The sequence below is a fragment of the Haemorhous mexicanus genome, chromosome 12 (assembly GCF_027477595.1).
Source record: "Haemorhous mexicanus isolate bHaeMex1 chromosome 12, bHaeMex1.pri, whole genome shotgun sequence".
NCBI lineage: Eukaryota > Metazoa > Chordata > Aves > Passeriformes > Fringillidae > Haemorhous > Haemorhous mexicanus.
This window is the reverse complement of record NC_082352.1, coordinates 17,185,797-17,208,197: the sequence shown is the minus strand read 5'-3', so window position 1 is coordinate 17,208,197 and position 22,401 is coordinate 17,185,797. Positions and strand designations below refer to the sequence as shown.

Genomic DNA, 22,401 nt, shown 5'->3' with positions numbered 1-22,401 from the left:
CAAGGGAAGTTTTCCCCTTCAGTCTGAAATATCCAGGATCCTACCTGCTGATGGCAACACTGCTGAAAATCCTTTTTGGAACACACCAAGTAATAACACGTCCAACACGAATGACATTTTATATTTGTGCAAACTTTCAGAATATCCATATGCAGATTTTAATTTTTTTTTTAGGCAGTGGGAGATGGTGCTGTAAATACGAGACAAGATGTTGCAGCACAAAGATCATTTGCCAATCCTGCAGTTCAGGGAGGCTGCAGCCCTGTCTCACACTCATATCCTGAGCAGGTAATATCCAGAAACACACGAGGAGGAGGAGGAGGCTGCATGATTACTGCCTCTCCTTTTCTCTGGTTCTTACAACACACAGCAGTGAGACTTGCATAGCACACCATAAATCATTGCCTCATTATGCTCCTTCTGGAGGTTTGTTTAGGGCACCTATTCTAGTACTGGCTGCAGAAGATTATTTGTTCTTCCCAGAAATTCCTCTCTGGCACAAGGAAAAAAATCTCTGCGTCTTATTTTTGAAATAATTTCTTAGTGTGCAGAATAATTTGCATTACAGAACTGCCTAAGAAAGTAATTTCAGCAGTGTCTGGAGGTGGGTGATTTTGTTGAGAACAGGCAAAGGTTACAGAAGGTTTTTGTCTTTTTGTGACTTGTCAATATGAAGTATTAATAAATGAAACAGAGGGTCTTCCTCCCCTCCTTTCTTCCTTCCTCCCTTCTTGCCTGCCTTCCTTTTTGATTTCCTTCTTCCCTTCTTTCTTTCTTGTGTTCAAAAAAGCTGTTGATCCCTTACCTGGTCAGATTTTGTTGAATTATTGTAAAAGAAGCTGAAGTACCTCATTAAAAAAAAACATTGTAAGGTCTTTATTCACTTTTTCTGTATGTCTTTAACCAGTCCTAGTTCACAATTGGTACAGGAGGGCACCACACTGATTGACAGAATAGGGATTTTGACACTTGGTTTTGACTTAAGGAGACAAATTGTCCTAATAAAAGGTGTGCATTAGTTAGCCAAATTTACTAACGAGGAGCAGTATTGCTGATTCTGATAAAACAGTATTTATTTAGCCTTGCACCAAGTAAATGCTGGAATAACCTAGGTTGTACCTGCAATGGATTTGAAGGGCCAGAGCTGAGACTTTGGAGAGCAGGTGGGTACACTGCAACACGGCTGGGTTTTGCTGCAGTGACAATGTGATCTAGGATCTGATCCAGGCTCCTCAGAAATCAATGGAAATTCTACCCTTGACTTTACTGGGCTTTGGATCCTGCTCCAATTGTACCAGGATGGAAATGAAATTACTCCAGCTTGGGGGATGAATTTTCTGGCTTGATAGATTCAGGGTTTTGAATTGATGGGTGTGTTTGTGTAAGGGGTCCTGACTTCAGGTTTGAGTGTTTTTGACACGTTCCTTGCCATTATCCTCCCTCCTAGTCACAGCTCCCTGAAACACAATAGATTTGTGTTTTGTGACCACTCACAGACATCCCAGATGAACAACAGCATTTCATAGGCGATTGTAATGTGAAACTCAAAATCATTGTAAGCTTGCTCAAAATGTGACCTGACTTCACTCAAAAGCTCCCTAAGCTTTCTGAACCTGACAGCAAAGCTGGATGTGTTCACAGCCATAAAGAAACACAAAGCTAAGTCACTTTGGTGTGTTTTGAGGTTTCACTGCACATCCTCCTGCACCATTGTATCTGAGAGTCCTGGGTACAATTCTCATTTGATCTTAAACTCTTACAAAGAGCCTAGGAATAGAAGATGTGCTGAGGTAAGGGCCAGAAAAGACTTTTTCTAACACCCACTGCAACCTGAGTTCCCCACAAACAATCAGGACTCAGCGAGAATTGTACCCAACTTTTTTTGATGGAAGTGCAGTGGTGACCTTCTAGATTGATTAAAGATGTGACATTGATTGACTTTGAAGGGAGCCACATCCACCCTTCTTCTGCCAAAAAGGCAGTGGCTGCAATGTGAAGCCTCAAGAAAGGGGCATTGCTTTTCCAAGTACATGGAAGACATCCAAGGGTAACGGGATAATGCAGATAATGGGATAGGGTTTCTCCCCTCCTCTCCCTCAAATACCATATAGCTAGATTTTGGCTATCCAGCCTCATGCCTTAGAAGACTTTTCTCTTACAGCTACTTAAAAGATGAAATAGCTGAGGAAATGAGCTCTTTTTGCAGGTTATTCAGGATGTTTGGTGGTTGAGAATGTCAAAAAAGGACTGGTGATGTTGACTCTGCAGGAATCTTTAATGGTGGTGGGGGTATGATGCTGTGAGGATGGTGTCAGTGAAAGGGATGGTGTGGTGGGGGAAAGCTTTATTCCTCAGGCCAACCCACCCCTGAGGATTGTTCACACTGTCGCTTTGGGGTGTCAAGTTTGAGAAGTGCTAAAATGGCCCTATTTGCCAAAGATATAGAGTATCTTAACAATATCTGGTCTCTTTAAGGCACCTTGAGTTGGAACTGAGGAATATTGGCCTCCAAAATTACCACTTTTGAAAATCTAGGCCACTGAACCTGATATGAACTATCAGAAAGCAGAGACAAGGGAGCACTTATGTTGGAGAATGTATAGTGGGTTGAAAACTACAAATCAAAATAATTCACCCTTTTATGTGTAAATCTCCTTCTCTTTGATACACAAATTGAAAAGCTGTCTGGTTTCCTTGTAGTTTCCATAAGCAAGGAGTGTGTGACTGCACCCTCTAGAACGCTATTTAAGTGTTATTTAAAGTGCAGACCTGTTAAAGTCAAGCAAGCTCATCTGTATGCTAGAACTGAGCCCACCAAACCTTACGCCTAAAACCAGCAGAGAAGGGGGTCTCAAGTGCCATGGCTCCCTCGTGACAAGGGCATGGAGTGACAAACAGTGGAGCACCAAAAGATCAAAGCACTTTTTCAGGCACAACAACAAAATCAGAGACAGAAAAACACCAGGTCCTGGTGCAGGTGTCTGCTCTTCCAAAGCAGCCTTTGTCAGGTTTGACACAGCCAGATTGTGCCAAGGGGATGCAGGCAGGAGCTGCACACTGGCAGTAAAGGAACATCAGCAAATGAACCTCCTGTGTGGTGCTTTTCTGAGCTGGGAGAAAGGCTGGAGTGCCACTGCATGAAGCCCACATGGAAGGGATTACTTTGACACGCTGAATTTACAGAAAATTTCAGTGCAAGCATGGAAAGACAGTGTGATGTGTTTTGCTCATATTCCAGAGATTTTTTTCTGGTTGAGCACCTCAATGCAGGTCCTGTGGAAGTCAATAGCTGTCTTGCCTTTCAGAAGGATTATGGCCCTAAATAGCTTCTTTAGGAAGTGTACTTTGCTTGGTGATAACACAAAGCAGAGGGTGGATGATTAACACCAATTAGGATTATTTACAAGAACCTAGAAAACAATAGGTCCATAAATCATTGTCTTATCAATTGTAGTTCCTCCAGAGTAATTCAGTCATCATTGGGCACACTGTGTTTGTTGCATACAGATCACACTGATGTTAGCTGAAGTGTGTGCAAATGTTGAAGGTACAATATGACCTAAAATAACAGCATGTTACAAAAAAACCTCTGTTTTCAACATTTTTATGTTCTATATCCCCAACAGTTTACCCCCAGGTAAATTGAGTGAATTTAAGGCAACTGACAGTAGCCTTGTTTCTCTTGCGTTATGCTTCAGCTCTGTCTACACTTGTGTCTCCCTTTGGGGTGGTTTTGCAGTAATCTCCTGGCTGTCTCCATTTGTTGGGCACTGGTCCAGCTGCAGAACAGCTTCAATGCTCACATATTCCTTCCAGAGGAGAGCCAGTGGGGAGTTCTCTCCAAAATCAAGCCAGGGCTTGGTGGGACACACTGCTCTGATCCAAGGGGCGGCCACAGCACCACAAAGTCCTTCAGGGTGTCTGTCACCCTGCTTTGCAAGTGGAAGGATGTCAAACTTCCCAGAGCTCCAATACCAGCCTGGAGTGGGGCTTGTGTTTTAGGGAGGGTCATCTGCTTTATGTGGCCCCCTTTTTGCTGGTGGCTGGCAGCTCTTGAACCACTACTTCTCTTTCTTCCACCAAGGCTTCTCCTGGTTCGTTTTCCTTTTTGTTTAGTAACTGCCCAGTCTTCTGTAGCTGTTCCTCCTTGCTGCTGATCTTTTTTACTTCTACTTTTATCACTTTTTGTGATCCCTTTTCCAATTTCCAACCTTAGTCTCTCAGAAGACCCGGAGAGGTGATGGCTGGATGCAGAGGAGATCACACTGCTTATAGATCTGCACCATGAGGAGGCCAAGAGTTCTGCAGCAGCAGGAGGTAAGCCAGGACTGCTGGTGGGTGTAAGGAGCAGAGAGCAAAGCCACGTGAGTTTGAGAAGAAGGCAGCAGCACCCTTGAGGATGGATACTTTGGGGCAGTGTCATGGTCCTGTACAGAAAACTTGAAGAGACACTGAAAACTTCAGGTGGGAACACACCACCCAACCAGCTGCTTGTGTGGTTTGGTCCATGGTCCTGTGGGGTCTGCACACCAGAGACTGAAAACTCTTCACTTACCCTGAATTTCCTCTTTATGGACTTCTGATGTGATAGGAACGGCACAAAAAAATCCAATATATCTTCTTCACCGTAGTGTTTCCAGCCTGCTGACTTTCCCAGGACTACTTTCTGCTCAAATTACTGGAACTTAATTACATGAGGTTTAATTTCAGTTGCTTGGCTAGCTTTAAAAACATATATTCAAATTTGAACCACAAGGACAGAATTTTGGGAGCCTCTTTGTCCTCTCACTTTGTGTTAATTTAAATGAGGAAACTGTGCCTGTGAATCTCTGCCTTGCTTCACCTATTCCAAGTCAGTCTCATCTCTGGAGAGACATCCCTGACTCCCAGCAGTTTAAGGGAGAGCACAAACAACCCCTTATGTTATAGTTTATGTTTTTGACACTGTGCAAACAGTAGATTTTTGTCTCCTGCTTATGCATTTTCTTGTAAATAAAATGTATTGATAGCAGAGATGGAGTTACACTGACTTTACACCAGATAATGTATTGACATTTTACAAGAAAGTGTTGTATTATCCATTCATTTCACAAGTAGATCTTACAATGTTTAATTACAACACAAAAAAAGAAGTGGAAGGAGAATCAAGGGAGGGACATGGAGACAGAATGCAAAAGGACATGGATGAGAAGTGGTGGAGTTGGAGGATAACAGCACCTATCAAGGCATTATCTGAGAATTCCTATGATTAGGACTTATCTTTCTGGCTTCATTATTTTACTATAATCTGCTGTTTACCTGATAAGTAATAAATGACCTCCAAATTTTATTGCATTTGCTCACTTTCTTCAGATTTTGCATCAGTTTGTTCCCCTCTTAAGGTCTTATTTCTGTTAAGGAATGAAGATTTTATGGTTTTACTGGGCTTGACTTGTTCCTCTGGTATTTCAGTGTTGTTATTTAGCTAGCAAGGGTCCCACAGAAATTCCTTTAATACCCCTTCCATCTAGCACATTGGGATGATCAAGGATACATTGCAGCTGATGTCCAAACACTGTTGTGTACCTGGGGTTGGGCACCCACCTCCAACTCAGCAGATACAAAACCCTCCAAAAAGCCAACAAAAGAGGGCTTTTTTTAAACACTCCAACCCACTAGTGGATTATCTTTAATGGGTTGGCAGCATGCCCCTTCCTTCCTCTGCAGGAATGCTGGCCTGGCTCTGCAGCCCTGGGGTTGGGTTTTTGGTGGTTTTGTTTTATTTTTGGGGTTTTTTTCCTGTGTTACAGCATGCAGAAGAAATAAAGTGTAAGACTGATTCGTAATAGTTCATGATAGTTTTTTTTCCTCTGTTGTTTTTTTTTTTTTCCCTGGGATTAACTTATTTACCTGCCAGGAGACAAATGCAGCAACCTGCCCTCCTCTTTGGGGAGTGACCCTTGTCAGCATGGCTCTGCAGGAGAGGGCTCCTTGCAGGCTGGCTGCTGTTTCTGGGAGCTCACAGACACACCTTCAAAGGTTGAGGGTTCAGCTTCTTCTGCGTGAGAGAGGAGAGGAAATGACCTTCACCCAGCTGAGCAGGGAACAACAGGAAACCCTCACGGTCCTGCCATTTCCCACCCCCAGGATCCGGAGCTCAGGGACCTTTTTGACAAACTGTTTGACACTGTCAGTGTTTTTGTCAGGGTTTAGCTGCTGCAAATATATCACCATAGTATGTTGATGATTCATGGGGAAATGGTGTATGCTGATTTAAGTGATGGACTAGCCATTCTGTAATGGATTTGAGAATTCCCAATCAGATTGTACTTAGTTTTATCAAGCAGGAAGCTGGCAGGCTGTGTTTTAATCAACTGATAGCATCTCTTGGCAATTGGCATCCAGCTAGTGGACAGAGTACTTCTCAAAGACCAGCTCACTAAGTTACAAACAGTCGCAGCCCCTCAGATCTCTCAGCTTTATCTCCTATTTTTTCTGTTCAGACTGTTTCTTCCCCAAATGAAAATTTCAGCTGGAAGTGAAGGAAGATGAAACATATCTGCTTCTCTTTCACTGCTGTTTTAGGGGGAACGGATGAGGCAGAATGCATTTGCTTCATCCCCCAGAAAGCTGTGCTGAAACAAGCTCCTAAATGTAGCATAAAATCCCAGAACCAGACAAGTTCTAGGATTTGATCCTGACCCAAGTTTTTGGAGTGTTCACATTACATAAGTGTAGTAAATCTACAGTATGGGGCCACACCAGGTAAGACATGGCCTTTTCCCCTTTGATTAGGCCATGACTCATTATTCCATGACTCATTATCTATTGTGTCACCAAAGACATACCCAACGTTCTGACCTGTACCAGCAGACATCAAGAATGGTTCCCTTTCCTGATAAAACTCATCAGTCTATTCATTACTTCTGGGAGAGACCAGCTCCTGCAGAGCATCTTCACTGCACAAACCCTCAGATGCCATAGCTACCTTAAATAATTCCCTACTCAGGATTCATGTTTTGTCACACTTATTGAGCTGTGGAGCCATCCACACTCGTGGAGCTGTGCTCAAGCACAGCATCAAACCTGAGGAGCTGGTTTGTTGTGCCTGGCTCCTGTGGAGTAGTTACTGTACTTAGCAACCCACCTCCAATATAAATATATCTGCTACTCTGAAGAGCAGGCTTTGAAAAGCACCAGAAGGGATCACTCCCCCATAAAGATTTTTTCCAACATTGCAGAGCTGTTGGGACTTTCAGAGAAAAATTCTTCTCCCAGTTAAGCATCCCAGCCAGAGGGGTGAAGATTTCACCACAGGCTGACAAGCTCTGTTGCAACCTTCTTCAATGGGCCATGAACCCCCTTTTAAAGTCCTGTCTGAGCTGCTCTTGTGCCATGCAGGCATGGAGGGAGCTGGAGAGCAGCCATCCATGCAGGTGGGATTTGGGAGCCATCCGTGATGTCTTTGCACAGGGGTCCCACAGCAATGTGTGGAAAAACAGCTCTGAGAGCTGAGTGCTAAAACCACGTGGGTTTGAAACTGCTCAAACATTTGGAACCCTCAGAGGAGGCTGATGATTGAAAGGCTGTAAAACAATCATGCTCCCAAAAAGTAATAAAAACAAAAGTGAGGTGTAAGGAACAGAGAGGAGTGATTCATCAGGAAATTGTGCTCTTGAAATTGTGTGGCAAATGCTGGGTGAGGGAGGAGCTGTGGCATTTAAGGGCCAGATCCTGGCTTGTCCAGAGGAGTTGAAGATCCAATGAAGATTAACAATGGACCTGTAGTTGAAGGAAAAATTTTAACTCCTGTCTTAGATATTTTCTGTTGACCATTATCTGAAAATCAGAGTAATCACACTCCTGTTTTCAGTGTCATGTCCCATGAGGGTTTCAACAGACAATGACCCCCACTGCAAGAAATGAAGTTTCCAATATCAGAGCCACCAAAAGGACATGTGAAAACAAAGCTGAAAAAAGTCTTCTTTCTTTAGGGTGGAAGTATACAATTTCCACAGGGTCATTTTCTGTGTAAACATTCCTATTTGTATGTTTTACAGATTGAAACAAAAATGTATCTTCCAAACCTATTCAATAAGTCAAATTTAACGCAAGTTAATTAATGTATCTAAGCTTTATCACAGAGCATAAGTAAGTAAAAAAAATCCCCCAGCCAAATGTGAAGAGTCTAATCTTGATTTTCTCACTCTTTGAGTTCATTTCTTACAATGTTTGCTCACTTCTATAAAAGCCATGCTCATGTAATAATCTAATTTCTGAGAGCATCTCCAGGGACAGGAGATCACATTACAATATCTCACATTATGTGTCAATCAGGCAGTATCTCCCAAATCATAAAACCTTTGGAAAGGGAATGACACTTGAATAGCAGATTTCTCCTCCTTTTCTTTTTCCCTTTCTGAGCATTTTTTTTCCAGCCCAATGCTCTCTTCCTTATATTGTCTGACCTCATGTACCCAGGCTGCTCATCTCCATTCTGCAGAGAAACAGGCTGTGATGTACATCTCTCCTTGCTCTACCTGACCACCTCATCCTGTCTCACACTGTCTTTCATACAGTTTGGGATTTTCCCTTCTGTTCTGGGCTTTCATTTGAGTCACCTCACTGCCTGTGTTTCGTGCCTATGTGTTCTGCTTTGTGAACTGATAAACTGGAGCAGAGAACTGGCCCTGCTGACAAAAATCTAAAAAAAGTCCAAGTTTCAGATCAATAATTCCCCTGGTCTGAATAATTTCATTTCTAGCCAAAACTGTCCTAACACAGAGACAGGACCTGTGCAGCTGCCTCTGGTGCCACCTCACAGACCCATTGTCCTGCTATCTTCATTTCTTTCAGCAGCTTCAGGGATCTTGATAAAGACCTCAGGGGAGGCTTATATGGTCTTAAAACATTTCATTGATCCATTCATGTCCACACAGTCCAGGGCTTCCATTTTTAAGATTCCTTCCAATTATCATGGAAACTGGCAAATTACAATAGAAGCCTGTTAGGAACCTGCTTAAGACACCAGTGTTGTGTAGCAAAGCACTTGCAGCTTGCCCAAATCTCAGTGTACAAAGCTATGGAGTCCTTGGGATGAAAATAGGTTTTCTAGGAGATGATTTTGCTGCTCTAGATATTATTTTATCATTCAAATCTAAGGTCACAACCTCAATCCTAGCTCATCCTGTTGACCACACAGACCATAATCAATTTTATTTCTTATGATACATCCATTCCAAACTAGCATTGCCCATTTCTTCATGTAGAAGTTGTGCACCAAATTATCTGATCTGATTAATACCAGGTTACTGTGCCTACTAGTGCACTTACAACACAACTTTGCAATGGGAAAATAATCCTGGCCTATTTAAACACAGAGGCAAGCAGAAAAAAAAGCACAACATGAGAATTAAACCACTTCTGACAATTTCTCATTTCCATTTATTCAAAAAAAGTCATAATTGAGACTTAAGGAAAAAAAGAAAAGCCCTCCATGCCTTTAAGTGTAAAATCCATTTTAGTAGCAGGAAGCTGTTATATGGTTAGAGCAGTTATTTTTATTGTCTGTCTGGGTATAGTTTTTAACTGCAGGCACAGAATAAATCAATAGTGTCATAAAGCTACTCTCACCCTCTGCCCTTTCTAAAGGGACATTGTTCAGTGTCTGTGCTGGATGTGACACAGACTGTGCTTTGATGCACAGAATTATGCCTCTACTAATGTTCTGGGGGAGAGATCTGTGTGACACATATTTACCTGTATCTCTTTGTCCATATCATCTCAGAGTCATCAGATTAAAAGCAAAATAAAACACAGATATACACACAAAAATGCACAGTTTTTATCAGAAGAGAGGAGATTTTTCTGGTTATTCTCTTGCAAATGATATTGTCAATTATTTGTGCATTCATAAATCCTCTCAAGTAGGATTGTCTGAGAAAATATGCAGTGTTTATTCAAAGGACAGTCCACAAAACTTAAACCTGACCATAACCTGCTCTTTAATACAGTGAGGAAGGATGGAGCAGGATCTGACTGTATGAAGCTGGTACTAGATAAAATTGCCCAGAAAGTGTGCCTTTTTAATAGCAAGAGTAGTTAATGGCTGGAACATTTGGCTTAGGAATGTGGTGGATTGAGCATTGCTTTCAGTCTCTAAATCAAGAGTGAGTATCTTTCTAAAGCTATGCAATAGCTTCAGCAGAAGTTATGGCTTTGATGCTGAAATGAGTGGGTGAAGTTCTTCAGCTGTGTTACATAGGAAGCAAAACCAGATGACTGTGATGGTCCTTTTCAGCCTTACTAATCCATTAAATCCTGGTTTGGGGCCTTTCACAAGCCAGGGCTTAAAGCAGCCTCTTAGGTTTTCCGGATGGTTTCTGCAGGCAGTACACGTTCCAGAGCTGGGTCTGACAAACTCCATATAAATGGGTGTCCGGAATTGACACACTTTATAATTTATATATAAATCACTGCCTCTAAATGCAGTTCCAGATCCATTTCCCCATGCAGCTGAGCTCACTTTGTCTGTTCTGTGCAGTGGGGATTTTCCTTTGGAAAACACTTATGCATCTGAGCTGAAACGCACACCACGTGCTGCTGGAGACCCCAAAAACTGCCACCCCTATCACAGACCACTGAGAAGCAAACCTTTATGGATCAAATTCTTAAGAGATTTATCAGCAGCAATTCCTGTTGTCAAGTTAATTCATCGCTCCTCTGCTTGCTTGCTCATTGCAACTTCCCCAGGTTGGCACTTCTGACAGAGGCATGAAAATTGTACTTGTGCTGCAAGTGGGAGGTGGAGACAGCGAAAATCTGTGCCCTGTCTGTGGGACTCCATGCTGAGACAGCTCTATTTTCACATCTAGTCACAAGCCAATTGGTATTACCTCAGTATTTGTTTTGAGGATGGTCTCAAGAAATGGAATTGGAGTTTGGATTTGGTAAGATTAGAAGAAGTAAACCCTGAAATAATGCAAGTGGTTTCTGAAGGCAGCAGCACTCACATGCAGCTTGGTGCTGGACAGAGAGAGAGAGGCAGAGAGTCTACAGGAGTCTGTACACTCCATGGTGAGCATGGCACCACTCACCTGGGTAACCGAATGTTTGTTTGTCTTCTTTCTGCAAAATGCTTAGTGCTGGATTTTTATGTCTGTAAATACTGATTTGTATTTCCCTTCCTTCCTTCCCCATGCTCCACTGAAAGCAAAGACATCTCACCCAGCACCATTTGCTGACTCCTTCCCTTCTGCTCTTCCCTGTCCCCCAGTGCGTGAGCGCAGTCACGTGCGGCCCCTTGGTTTCCCCCCAGGACACTGGCACTTGGGAAAGAGAATAACAGATGTTGGGGGAAAAACAACATCTTTTTCTACCCTGTCAGGTAGAAAAAACACTTTAGCAAAAAAAGAAAAACTGTATAACTTCCCGGCTTCTCAAACTTTCTCATGAATAGCCAGTGGCTGCTGGAACAGCAGCAACTGTAATAATAAATTACAGTAAATATCATCCTGTCATAAGTGACAGCAAACCAAACCCACTGCTGTTCAGAAATGAATTGGAGAAAATATTTCCTAATCTTTTTTTTGTGTTATTCAGTCAGCTGTAATGATTTATAGTACTCCAAAGAAGTTGTGGTACAGAGTTGTTTCTTAATCATCCATTTCAGCACCTTGCTAATACCCACACATGTCTGCGCTCTGCTGGGGACTCGGGCACTGCTGGATGCTGCAAAATGCTCAGCTTGGGAATAAATGATTTCATGTAAGGGACCTCTCTGCCTTTCTCTGGGACCATCCTGCCTATGGGGACAAATCTGCTACAAGGAGGAGCAGGGATGAGTTAAGGGGAGCCCCATAACAGTGCCTTGAAATAAGGTTGTTTCCCCAGAGCCATCTGGTCTGAGCCTATTCAATCCTAGCTCTTCCTAGCTCTGGTTTGAGCCTATTCAATCCTAGCTCATCCAGTTGACAGCACAATCCTAGCTCTTCCTGTAAATACACACATGCAGTGGGCATGGAGGGCCCTGGTGCTGGAGTGCATCAGATGGACACCCTGCAGAAGAGGCTGTCCCCCTGTGAGTCTGTGAGCACACTTGGGATCAGTGGGAAAATAAAAAAATGGTGGGGGATAAATTGAACTGGGAACATGGTTTCAATCGCTTCTGTCTTTGTCTACTTATTTCCAAAGATTTATACGTGACAGTGTGAGGACTGCTCAGTGACACATTTTAATTTAATTAAATTTCCTGTTGGATTGATGTCTGATCAATCAATAATGTTAATGTTTTTGCAATTTAGAGATTAAAGCTTGGATGAGCGGATATTGAAATACTCCCACATCCAGCTGCCTGGGAATATCTCTTTCTGCTTCCATTCCTCAAGAAACCCATTTTGGGTGAGAATGCATCCTGAGGATTGCCATGAACCCACACCAAGGCTGGAAGCTTCACTCCATTCTAGCAGAGGGTGAGGAGCAGTGTCACTTCTTGGAGAGACAGACTTGCAGGCAGCTAAAACCTGGCCTTGTGCAAAATCGATGTGGCTCTGTATATTTTCCCTCTGATGTTCAACAGAGGAGAAAGAAGAACGGGGCATTGCAGGTGTGACAGTTCCCTTTGCTACCCGCTCCTTGTTCAGGAAGTCGTCAGTGCTGAGGTTGCTCTGGGGGATTTGAACCTGATCACCACCAGGGCATCTACTGGCATCCATTCTCCATGTGTCCTCATCCCCTCTGGGTCCCACTCATTTCTCTGGCCACCACAGCCTCCTGCAGCAATGAGCTCCCTGCTCAGCTGATACTTTCTAAGCTGCCACACATGGGACAGCAGGATCCTGGTCTGGAGCTGAATGTAATACTGATTAAAGCTTCTTGCCTGCCCAAATTTCTCACAGATGAGCTAATTCTGCTCCACCCTCTTCAGGCTGTGAAGATAAAGAGATGCTGTAGCATGTCCACAGAACCTTTTTTTTTTTTCTCTTATGCCTTGTTTCATTTAGTGCCTCAAATACTTTAGTAGTGAGGTCAGGAGAGGCTTTAACTTATTCAGGGGAGTTATTCTGCACTGACTTTTCTGTGAGTCTTAGGCAGTTGTTTAAAAACTTATGATTCAAGAAAAAAAAAACCCACATTTTCAAATTTGTAAAAATGTGAAGCCAAATTTCATCTGAGTCTCAGGTATAGCTGTAGTCACAACAAGTCAAAGTAATTTGTTGGATCTTAACACTATCAAAACTTGAACAGTGAGAAATCTCATCTGGCAAAGGTCTGAAGGCTCCAGTGTCCATCTCTGGTCTCCACGTCCATCTCCAGAGCTGCCTCTGTGTTATTTGGTGCTTGTATTCTTGTTGTATTCAGGAGAGCCTTAAAAGGGCCAATTTCCTTCCCAATTGTATTTTAAAATCTGTAAAATCTCTATGTCCTGTCCCTTAAGAATGTTCTGGGGGCTCTCTGCTGTGTACCTGTCCCTCAGACAACCCCAAAGGAGCATACAGAGGGAGGAAGACAGAGAGAGAGAGAGGAGGAGGGGAAAGAAAGAGCAGCTCATTTTCCACTTTAGCCCAGACACCTGAGGGGTAGAAGTCAGCAGTTTTTTTGACGGTACAAGAACTTGGTAACTTAAAACAGGAAGCAAAAGAAAAACCACGACCAAATAACTTTGCCTTGACCTCCTCCTAAGAGAGTCAATGACTTTAAAGTAAACTGGAACTTCTTGCTGGAGTTTATTTGGATGTTGGCTGCTCCTTACCTCATTAGCACAGCAATATTCAGAAATGTGCCAAAAGATTTAGGCAGGCTGGAAGACGCAATGAAGCTAATTTTTTTTTTTTCTCCCAAGGGAAGGCTTCACATATTTGTGTTTCACTGTCTAAATACTCTTCAGTGCAAGAATTTCTTCCACTGAAATCTACTGTGTGCAGTGGGTTTTGTTTTGCCCTCTGTTGTTAACTCCACCAGACCCCATCACTCTGGGGGAAAGGGCAGAGTGCCCAGGGTACCCACCTGTGCTTGGGGTGGGGGTGGTTGAAGGGCAAGAGAATGTCAGTGTCACTCTGTGTGTGCAGGTGTGTGGGGAACGCAAAGGAAAAAGGGGAAATTGTTCCTTGGAAGGGAGGGAAATAATCTAAAAAACCAGTGAATTTTGTAGTAGATCAACATTTTTATGCTCAGTCCCTGGTATAACATGTTCTTCAAGGCTGGCTTTCATAGGCAGGACTGCTGTTAGCTGGTTCACCTTGGTTACTGATCCTTTCCTTCCTTCCTTCCTTCCTTCCTTCCTTCCTTCCTTCCTTCCTTCCTTCCTTCCTTCCTTCCTTCCTTCCTTCCTTCCTTCCTTCCTTCCTTCCTTCCTTCCTTCCTTCCTTCCTTCCTTCCCTCCCAACCACCCTTCCTTCCTTCCTTCCTTCCTTCCTTCCTTCCTTCCTTCCTTCCTTCCTTCCTTCCTTCCTTCCTTCCTTCCTTCCTTCCTTCCTTCCTTCCTTCCTTCCTTCCTTCCTTCCTTCCTTCTTTCTTCCTTCCCTCCCTCCCAACCACCCTTCCTTCCTTCCTTCCTTCCTTCCTTCCTTCCTTCCTTCCTTCCTTCCTTCCTTCCTTCCTTCCTTCCTTCCTTCCTTCCTTCCTTCCTTCCTTCCTTCCTTCCTTCCTTCCTTCCTTCCTTCCTTCCTTCCTTCCTTCCTTCCTTCCTTCCTTCCTTCCTTCCTTCCCTCCTTCCCAACCACCTGCACAGGGAGAAGCACCCAGCATTGTTAGAATGGGCACTCCTGGCTGTTTGGGGTTTGCTGTGCTCTGCTCATTAAAAGAAGGGGGTTTCATGCACGAGTTTTGTTTGAAGGAGCTGGGGCTGCTCTCTCCATCTCCCAGGTCCAAGCTTTGCTGGCTCATGTCTCTGCTGTTCCAGCTAAGCTGTTTCACAATCCAAAAACATGATGAGCCCTGAGAAAATGGTGTCCTAAAGAGCAGCCCAAGCTTTTGCCATGTTCAACCATTGAGTGTTTGGGGTCTAGAATTCCCATTATAGTTCACTACATCACCTTGCTCACCAGGCTGGAGCAGGCTCTGGCCAGTTGGCTACACTGGTGATTTAACCTGTCAAGAACGTGGGAGTACAGAACAAAACCACACCATAAATCCCAGAATCCTCATCCTGCAATGAAATTCATTTGGACAGCATCATCAGGCTACTTTTTAGAGTTGTTCATCTTACCCTAAACAGTACATTCCTATAGGAAAGTAATTTATAATCTGGGAGGGCTGTTACTTACAAGCTAGTAAAATAACTTTAGCTGGACTTTTACTACCTTCAGCAGCAAGCATCCATGCTGAAGCCAGGAATGAGCCTTTTCTTCCTAGCTGTGATACAGTGTGATCTATCACAGAGCCACATGGGTTTTTGGCTTGCATTCATCTTGTTTCCATGCAGTGTGTTTAAAAAGAAATCACTGATTTCTACTTGCAGTGTTTACAGTCAAGTCACGTTATTCCAGCAACTGCATGAGTTTCCAGTAGTTTATGCATGAGTAGGATCAGGGTGGCTTCTGGCATAGCTTGGGCACCCTGCTTGAGACCTGTTCAGAAATCAGCAATCTCCTGTACCTAAATCAGGATCCCTCCATCTTTGGGTGGCTCATTTACCCTTTTGAGGCAGTTTGCTCTTCTGGTTGACTGCTAGTGGACTTGTTGCCTAATCTTTAGTTAATCAACAAATTTCATCACAAGTGTGTTGTATTATAACATTCACTGTTTTTCTGCTCCCTTCCCTGACTGTTCCCCAGGCACTCTGTACTTTTGGGTATCAGCTCCAGCATGGAAATGGCCTTAACAGGTGGCTGGTTGTGGATCTCATCACATGTTTTCCACAAATAACTAAAACCACAGAAGCACAGAAACACAGCCCCCAGCCTCCTGTAAGGATGATGCACATAAAAAATTACTGAAGCACATGCTGGTGCCACTCTGATAGCAGGGCAGAATCAGGCCCATTTCACCTTGAGAAAACATTCCTCAGGGATGTTGCCTTGGCTACAAGTTTCTGTTCAAACTGACTCTTTCTAGCCCTCAGAGGTTTCTAACCCTCCTGTACCCTTTTTACCATATTCAGCATGAGAAAGGACCTTCTTCAATTCAAATATTCATGTGCCAGTCAACAATTAGAATCCAGATTATTACTTTTATACCATGATTTTCCTGCTCTGTCTCAGGCCACAGCATGTGTGTGGGAGCATACAGCAACATTTAGCATTTGAATGCTGACCATGAGTAGCCAAAGCATTTGGGATCTGCATTATGGGTAAAGAAAAGGAGGTCAAAACCCTTTGCAAGCATCTATCCTATCTGCAGGAAAAACCCATGGTTTTATCCTTTATGTTCAGGAGTTGCCAGAAAGTCATTGCTTTTGTGATTGTGGCCTCAAAAGTAAAGTTTTGAGGAGCTGCGTGCCCTCCACTGTTGTGGAAACCATTCAGGCACCTCTGAGCTACCTGCCAAGGCTGGTGTTGGGCTCTGAGCAGGTTTTGCTTGTTTAGCCTTCAAAAACTAGGAGAGATAAATGCAAAAATGAAGCTGCAGAGAAAGCCCCAGCAGAGTGGGATTCAAGTCCCATACTCAAAAGACAAAAACTTAGGGATTAGGTTCAGATCAGGAACCACAAAAAGTGGTGTGAATGTTGGAAAAAAATAGCTAATTTATCCAAGGGAAAGAAATGGTCTGGTTTTGACACTGAGGCAAGAGGTCTGGACTTCCTAGGTGGAAGAGAAATAAAGAAGACCGGGTATATGTGGGTTGAGCTTTTCATGTATATTTTTAATTATGGCACATCTATCATTCTTAGCACTGCCTTGAGCAAAGAAAGATAAAACAGCAAAGCAATAGCAAGATTTCCACACATGTAGCCAGTCTCAAAATCAATGGGAGTCTGGTATCTAAATACCTTTAAAAACCTGATCAGTTGTTCCCTGAGGCCCCCCCTGAATATCACAGCCTTAAATCCTGGAGGATGTGCTGGCATTGCTCAGCCTGTGCAAAGCAGAGGGGTGCACTCAGGACAGCATTTGATTTGTAATGTGAAGAGCTGAAAATTTGTTCATTTGGGGTTGTCTGATAAGAGCCCTACACTCTTATCCTTCAGCATCTCTTTGGTTACAGGCAGTGTGTGACTGGGTACCAGCAGCCAGTGACAGGAATTTGGTGAGTCCCCAGTTGTTTTTTAGGAAATGTTAATCACCCCCACTTTTAAATGATTTACAGAGAAAATGCAAACCTTCACTAACTCTTGGTAGGAGAGGTGGAACAAAGGATGTTTACCTATTATTCTGCATGCAGACAGAACTGGTAAATATTCAGGAAAATTTTAAGAAAACTGTTTGCAGTGACGATGAGGGACTCTGCTGAGGCCTTGCCATGTGGTTGGAGCTGAATGGGAATTCTGGCTGTGCCTCCCTTTGCCTCCTGCCACGCTGGCACCACTGCACTGCTCTTCTTGCTGCTGCTCACCCAAGGTTAGGCTACAGGAGAGACTTGCTAAGCCAAGGTGACTCCTCTCGTCTGTTACATATCCCAGGGTTATAAATAACAGAACAACCTCTGTTTGATGGGGGGGATGCTGACAACCCCCCTCCCTCTTTCAGGATGCTGAAGCAATTACAGGCAAGAGGAAGCCACAGAGCCCTTGTGCTGTTGCAGCAAACAGAGGCTTTGGGTAGGTCTTTGCTCCTCTTTAATTAGGGTTTATTGGTAAAGCAACCCCATTTTTCTGTTCCTGGAAAATCGGGGCTGTCAAGGCCTAATTCCTTGGGCCTATCAAGTGTGAGATATGTTTACCAAGTCTCTCCAGGATTAGCTGGGTTGCTATCAAAACTGAGGAGTGTATTTCTATCAATGAAAACCACTATGACAAGGTCTGTCCCCTGAGACAAACGGCCTGTTCCATGGAGGCTTTAAAGAGGAGCAATAATGGTAGTGAGCAGCACTGAGTTGAATAATTAGATTGTTCTTCATAAATCCTCAAGTGAAGACTTCCAAGCAGGTCCATTATGTGTGTCGTATGTTAGCACTGAGCTTTATGTGGTGTGGACACCGCTCTGTGCCGGGCTGCTGTGATGGGTGAGTAAATCACCCAAGATTGGGATGGGAGGAGTACAGCTCCTTCCTCTCCTGCCTTTTCCCCCACAGAGATCATCTGCTCTGAACTGCAAACATCCACATTATTTATCTCATTGCTCAAAGAGTTCTTAAGAGGACTAACTGGAGTAATTTCTGAATATTTATGTTTTGTTTGTTTATATTCAGAGACTGGAAAACACACATATTTTTTCACGTCCCCAGACTAGTTCATTTACTGATTCACTTAAAACATCCTTTCAGATCCATTGAGAAATAACTTTTTCCTCAGAGGGATGCAGTGGTCTGATAGCAGCTCAGTATTATCTCCCTATATTCTTGGTAGGATTTCCTCTTGCCAACTGAGAACTGATCTTTTCTTCAAAAAAAAAAAAAATTTTGCTCCATCCTCCCCTTTTAATTATTCAGGTTTTCTCTCTCTTGCTCTCTGTGCCAGTTACAGAAAGAAATCTCAGATGAGCAAAATGTCATTTAACCCTAACACAGATTGGTGATTTTTAGACACTTTGTAGGAAATCCTGGGAGGCAGCAGCATCTGCAGGCAGGGATGTACAGCCAGCCAGTGCACGATGCAGGTGCCTGCTCAGGCGAGCACTTCTGCTCGACCCAGCTGCACTCCATTCTCTCAGCAGCACGTTTGTCAGACCTGGTTAAACAATGCTGGTAAAAAGAACAAGAAATCACATTATTCCCCCGAGAACTGTGTATACACCTAACTATTTTGCCTGCCAGTAAGAATCTTGTGTCACTGTAAGGTTTATAGGAGCTGACTGGCAAAGGATGCCCTGATGATAAATAAAATACCCCTGTCCCATGTGCCACGACTCTGTGCAGCTGAGCAGCTGTGGTGTCCTTTTCACTTACCTTGGTATGAAGATGTGGCATCTGCCTTTGGATCCGTTGTTATGGGCAGCTGATGGGGTCCCACGAGGGGACACGTCATACAAGGGGGTCAGGAACAAGCACCAGCTGTGAGCCACCTTCTGATAAAGCTCTAGGCCTGCTGTCAAATTCTTCAGCTTGCACACAAGCCCTGGGATGAGGTCTGGGATTGGTGTCATCCAGCAGCTCCACTGTGACCCACCGTTCTCTGGTACCAACTGCTTTGCTGCCAGGTTATCCTTCACTTGGCCCTGGTGGAAAAAGTTCTCCAGTGCTTAAACACTGCCAGGATAAAGAGTTAAACATTTTATACACCAATTTAGGTGATAATCATCAGGGTAATAGAAAAATATTATCCATATTCATTTAAAGGTGTGCTGTGCTTCCCTTCCCGATTAGCGTATGAAACTCCTTGCCAGGCTATGAAAATAAAGTGACTGTGAGAATTTTTAGAGGCACATTCCTCCTTGCATCATAAGAGCATGAATTCCAGGAATTTCCTATCCACAAGAAGTTTGCATTCCTGGGACGAAGTGATTGCACCCTTGCACACAAACTGCCCTAATGCTGCAGCAGACACCAGCCCTGCTCCTTTCTGCTCTGCCTGGGCAGCCAGGGGTGCAAAGTTTCTTAGCTTGACCGAAGCTGCCAGTGCTGAGTGTGGCCAAGAGTCAGCCACATCCATCTGAGGATGATTTTCAGTGAGATGCCTGGGAATTTATGCATGACTTTATTTCCTAAATGTGGCCTTTCATTCAGCTTGTTCTGCTTTGTGCCAAACTGCTTTGAGGCAGGTGTGTGGCAGAGCCAGCAGGGAGGGTTTCTTCCATTGGGTTTGTCCATATCTGCTCTAGGAGGGGACCAAGGGGCATTTTACCCTGGGGCACAGTAGTGATTCAGGTGATAATAACAGTTTGTGAATTGATTCATGAGGTGAGAAACCACCTTTAAATTTCCCCTGAAGAAAAGCAGCTTGAGATATTTTAGTGTCACAGGTTCTGATCTGTACATTGGTGTGGGGCATTGAGCAGAGCTCTGGACAGATCTGGGAACTCCTGTCCCACCCAGGGCAGGTCAGAGCACACAGTGCAACCCAAAAATCCTGCACCAAAAGAAATGTTCTACAGAAGGGAGCTACATCTTCTCAGCAGGGTCTGGTCAGGTAAAACTGGTCCCAGTTTGGAGGCAGGACTGAGTCAGCAGCCCCACTCCCTGCTGAGCCTTTTGCTCCTGGCACCGAGCTGCTGATCTCTAATGCAGCCGGACTGAGGCACCCAGGACACTCAGAGGAAATGGGAAATGTGTCTGGACAGTAGGTGATTCACAGTTGCTGGCAGCTGAACTGAAGTTTTCTGGATTTCAATTTTGAAGTCAGGCACCTTTATTCCACCCTGTTCCCACAGTGGGCACCTCCATCCTCTTATGAGCCTGGGCTCAGGGCTATGTTAGTGCACAGCACCATTGGCACTGCCTGCCTCAGAGGCATTCTGAGTAGCTAAAGAGTCTTGAAATTGGGGCACTTCAGTTCCAGGACCTTAAATTCATTGATTTCATCTTCCAGAGGGTAAGGTCCAGTTTTTAAAAGGTCCTGGGAAATCTCTGCCTAAGCCGAAATCTGGTTAAGCCACCACCCAACCTCACTCCTCCTCCATGTATCTGCTGTATCTGTATCTGCCTGGTCTGGTACCAGGCTCCCCCAGTGCTGTTCTCTCTCCTGAAAATAATGGCAGTTTGGGTTTTTTATGCATCAAGCACCCCCTCTTTTAAGATCAGGAAATATTTGCTACAAAACCACAAGGTGTTCTTTGTTCTCCAAAGATTACTTTATAAAGCTACGACACATCAGGTCCCAAAATGTTTGTAGGTTGCCTGACTTTCCTAAAGTAGGTTTAATAAATAAAGAGTCAAGACTGAAAACCCTGTCTGTTTGTAGTAGGATTTCTCATTACATTTCATGTCTATTGCAGCTTTATGAGGATATGCTGCTTTAACTCCTTTCTGATGCAGTTTCTTAATACAAGCAGATTTTCTAGATTAGTAAAGGTATAGGAAGCAAAAACCTGGAATTAGATTTGCAGAAAGTCTGTTATTTATACTAGATAATGGACATTAAACCAAGACAAAAGAAATGCACTGTCACAATAACAAATCCATTTTAAATTCCATTTTCAAAGCAATCAAATCACTGCAGAAACCCAATGACAAGTATATAGGAATAATGTATATTTATGTAGCAACTTTCACCCCAAGGAATCCAGAACCTGAGGAAGCACCAGTGTGGGAGGTGGCTCTGGGGTGGACAGATCCCGGGGAGTGTCACAGGGGTTCCAGAGCAGCCCTCACAAGGTCACTGGAACAAGCTGGACTCCATCTAAAAGACCCCCTCGTCTCAGGAAATGTGAATTCTGCTTCCAGTTGAGCTGCTGTGCCTGTGGTCAGCACAGATGTGAATGAGGGCTGAACTTTGCCTCTTTTTGCAAAGGGCTGAATAACAAAAAGAGAGCAGTTTCCCCTTTGAAGGTCATAAACAGGATGAAAGTGCTGCTTCAGCCTGTGGCTGTCCTGCTGCGTGAGGCTGCCCTGGCTTTGGGTGCACAGTCAGGGTGGTTCTGCAAGGGGATTTTTACAACCCTCTGAAAAACACCAATATTTTTGCTACATGTTAATGGAAGCTTGACTTGAAGTCAGCTTGAGTTGCAGAACAGTGCTTATGATAATGATTTATGTATTAAATGTGGCTGATCTGTTATTTTTATTATCTTGATGCGTTTTTGATGTTCAGTTCCCTGAAGAGCAGCAGCCAAGTGGCACTGAAACCAGCTTTGAACATGTGCATGTGTGCATGCCTTAGCAAACACAGCCCATGTATGATGTTCCAGTCAGGGCTCTGAATAATCAGGTGCAAGAAACGAGCAGCTCTGGGTGGGATGGTGTCACTCCATCGCCTCAGTGTGACACAGTCATCTGTAGTCAGGAGGCTGTGTGTATTATCTGCAGGAGCTTTCCTGCCTTATCTGTGGAAAATTGATCCATACAGTCTCTTTAGAGACCTACATCAAATATTAATTTTGCCTATTTGTTCAATGTAATTAGCAGGTGTGATTAATCAATTAATCAATCTGCGATTCCTATCTGCAGCGCAAACAGCTGTGCTGTGAGGGGACACTGGGAGCAGAGATCCCCCAAACACCTCCCCAGTCCCCACTGCAGGGACACCCCTGACCCCAGGTCGAGGTCTGCAGTCACCCACGGGTGGCTCTTGCAGCGCAAAGTGCCCAGAGAGCACAACCAAACCCCTTGAGTGGGGACATTGCTGTGCTTGTCCCCTAAAGAGCTGTGATGGCAGTGCCTTGCCATGGGGCTGGGGGGCAGGAGGATGCCCCTAGGTGAGGTGTGGTGGCCCCAGTGAGCCTCCCGGGCAAA

General features: G+C 44.0%; 1 protein-coding gene across 2 annotated transcripts in view; it reads left to right on the top strand.

Moving 5' to 3' along the window:
* MAF (MAF bZIP transcription factor) overlaps positions 1-22,401 on the top strand; it is a 194,666-nt gene that overhangs the window by 56,967 nt on the left and 115,298 nt on the right. Inside the window, exon 3 of one of the 2 annotated variants that reach the window (XM_059857402.1) lies at positions 4,217-5,334. The exons of the other annotated variant lie outside the window; for it this stretch is intronic. The gene's annotated coding sequence lies outside the window, so the exon portion shown is untranslated. Of the gene's footprint in view, positions 1-4,216; positions 5,335-22,401 lie in introns of those variants that run through there. 2 annotated transcript variants of the gene reach the window in all.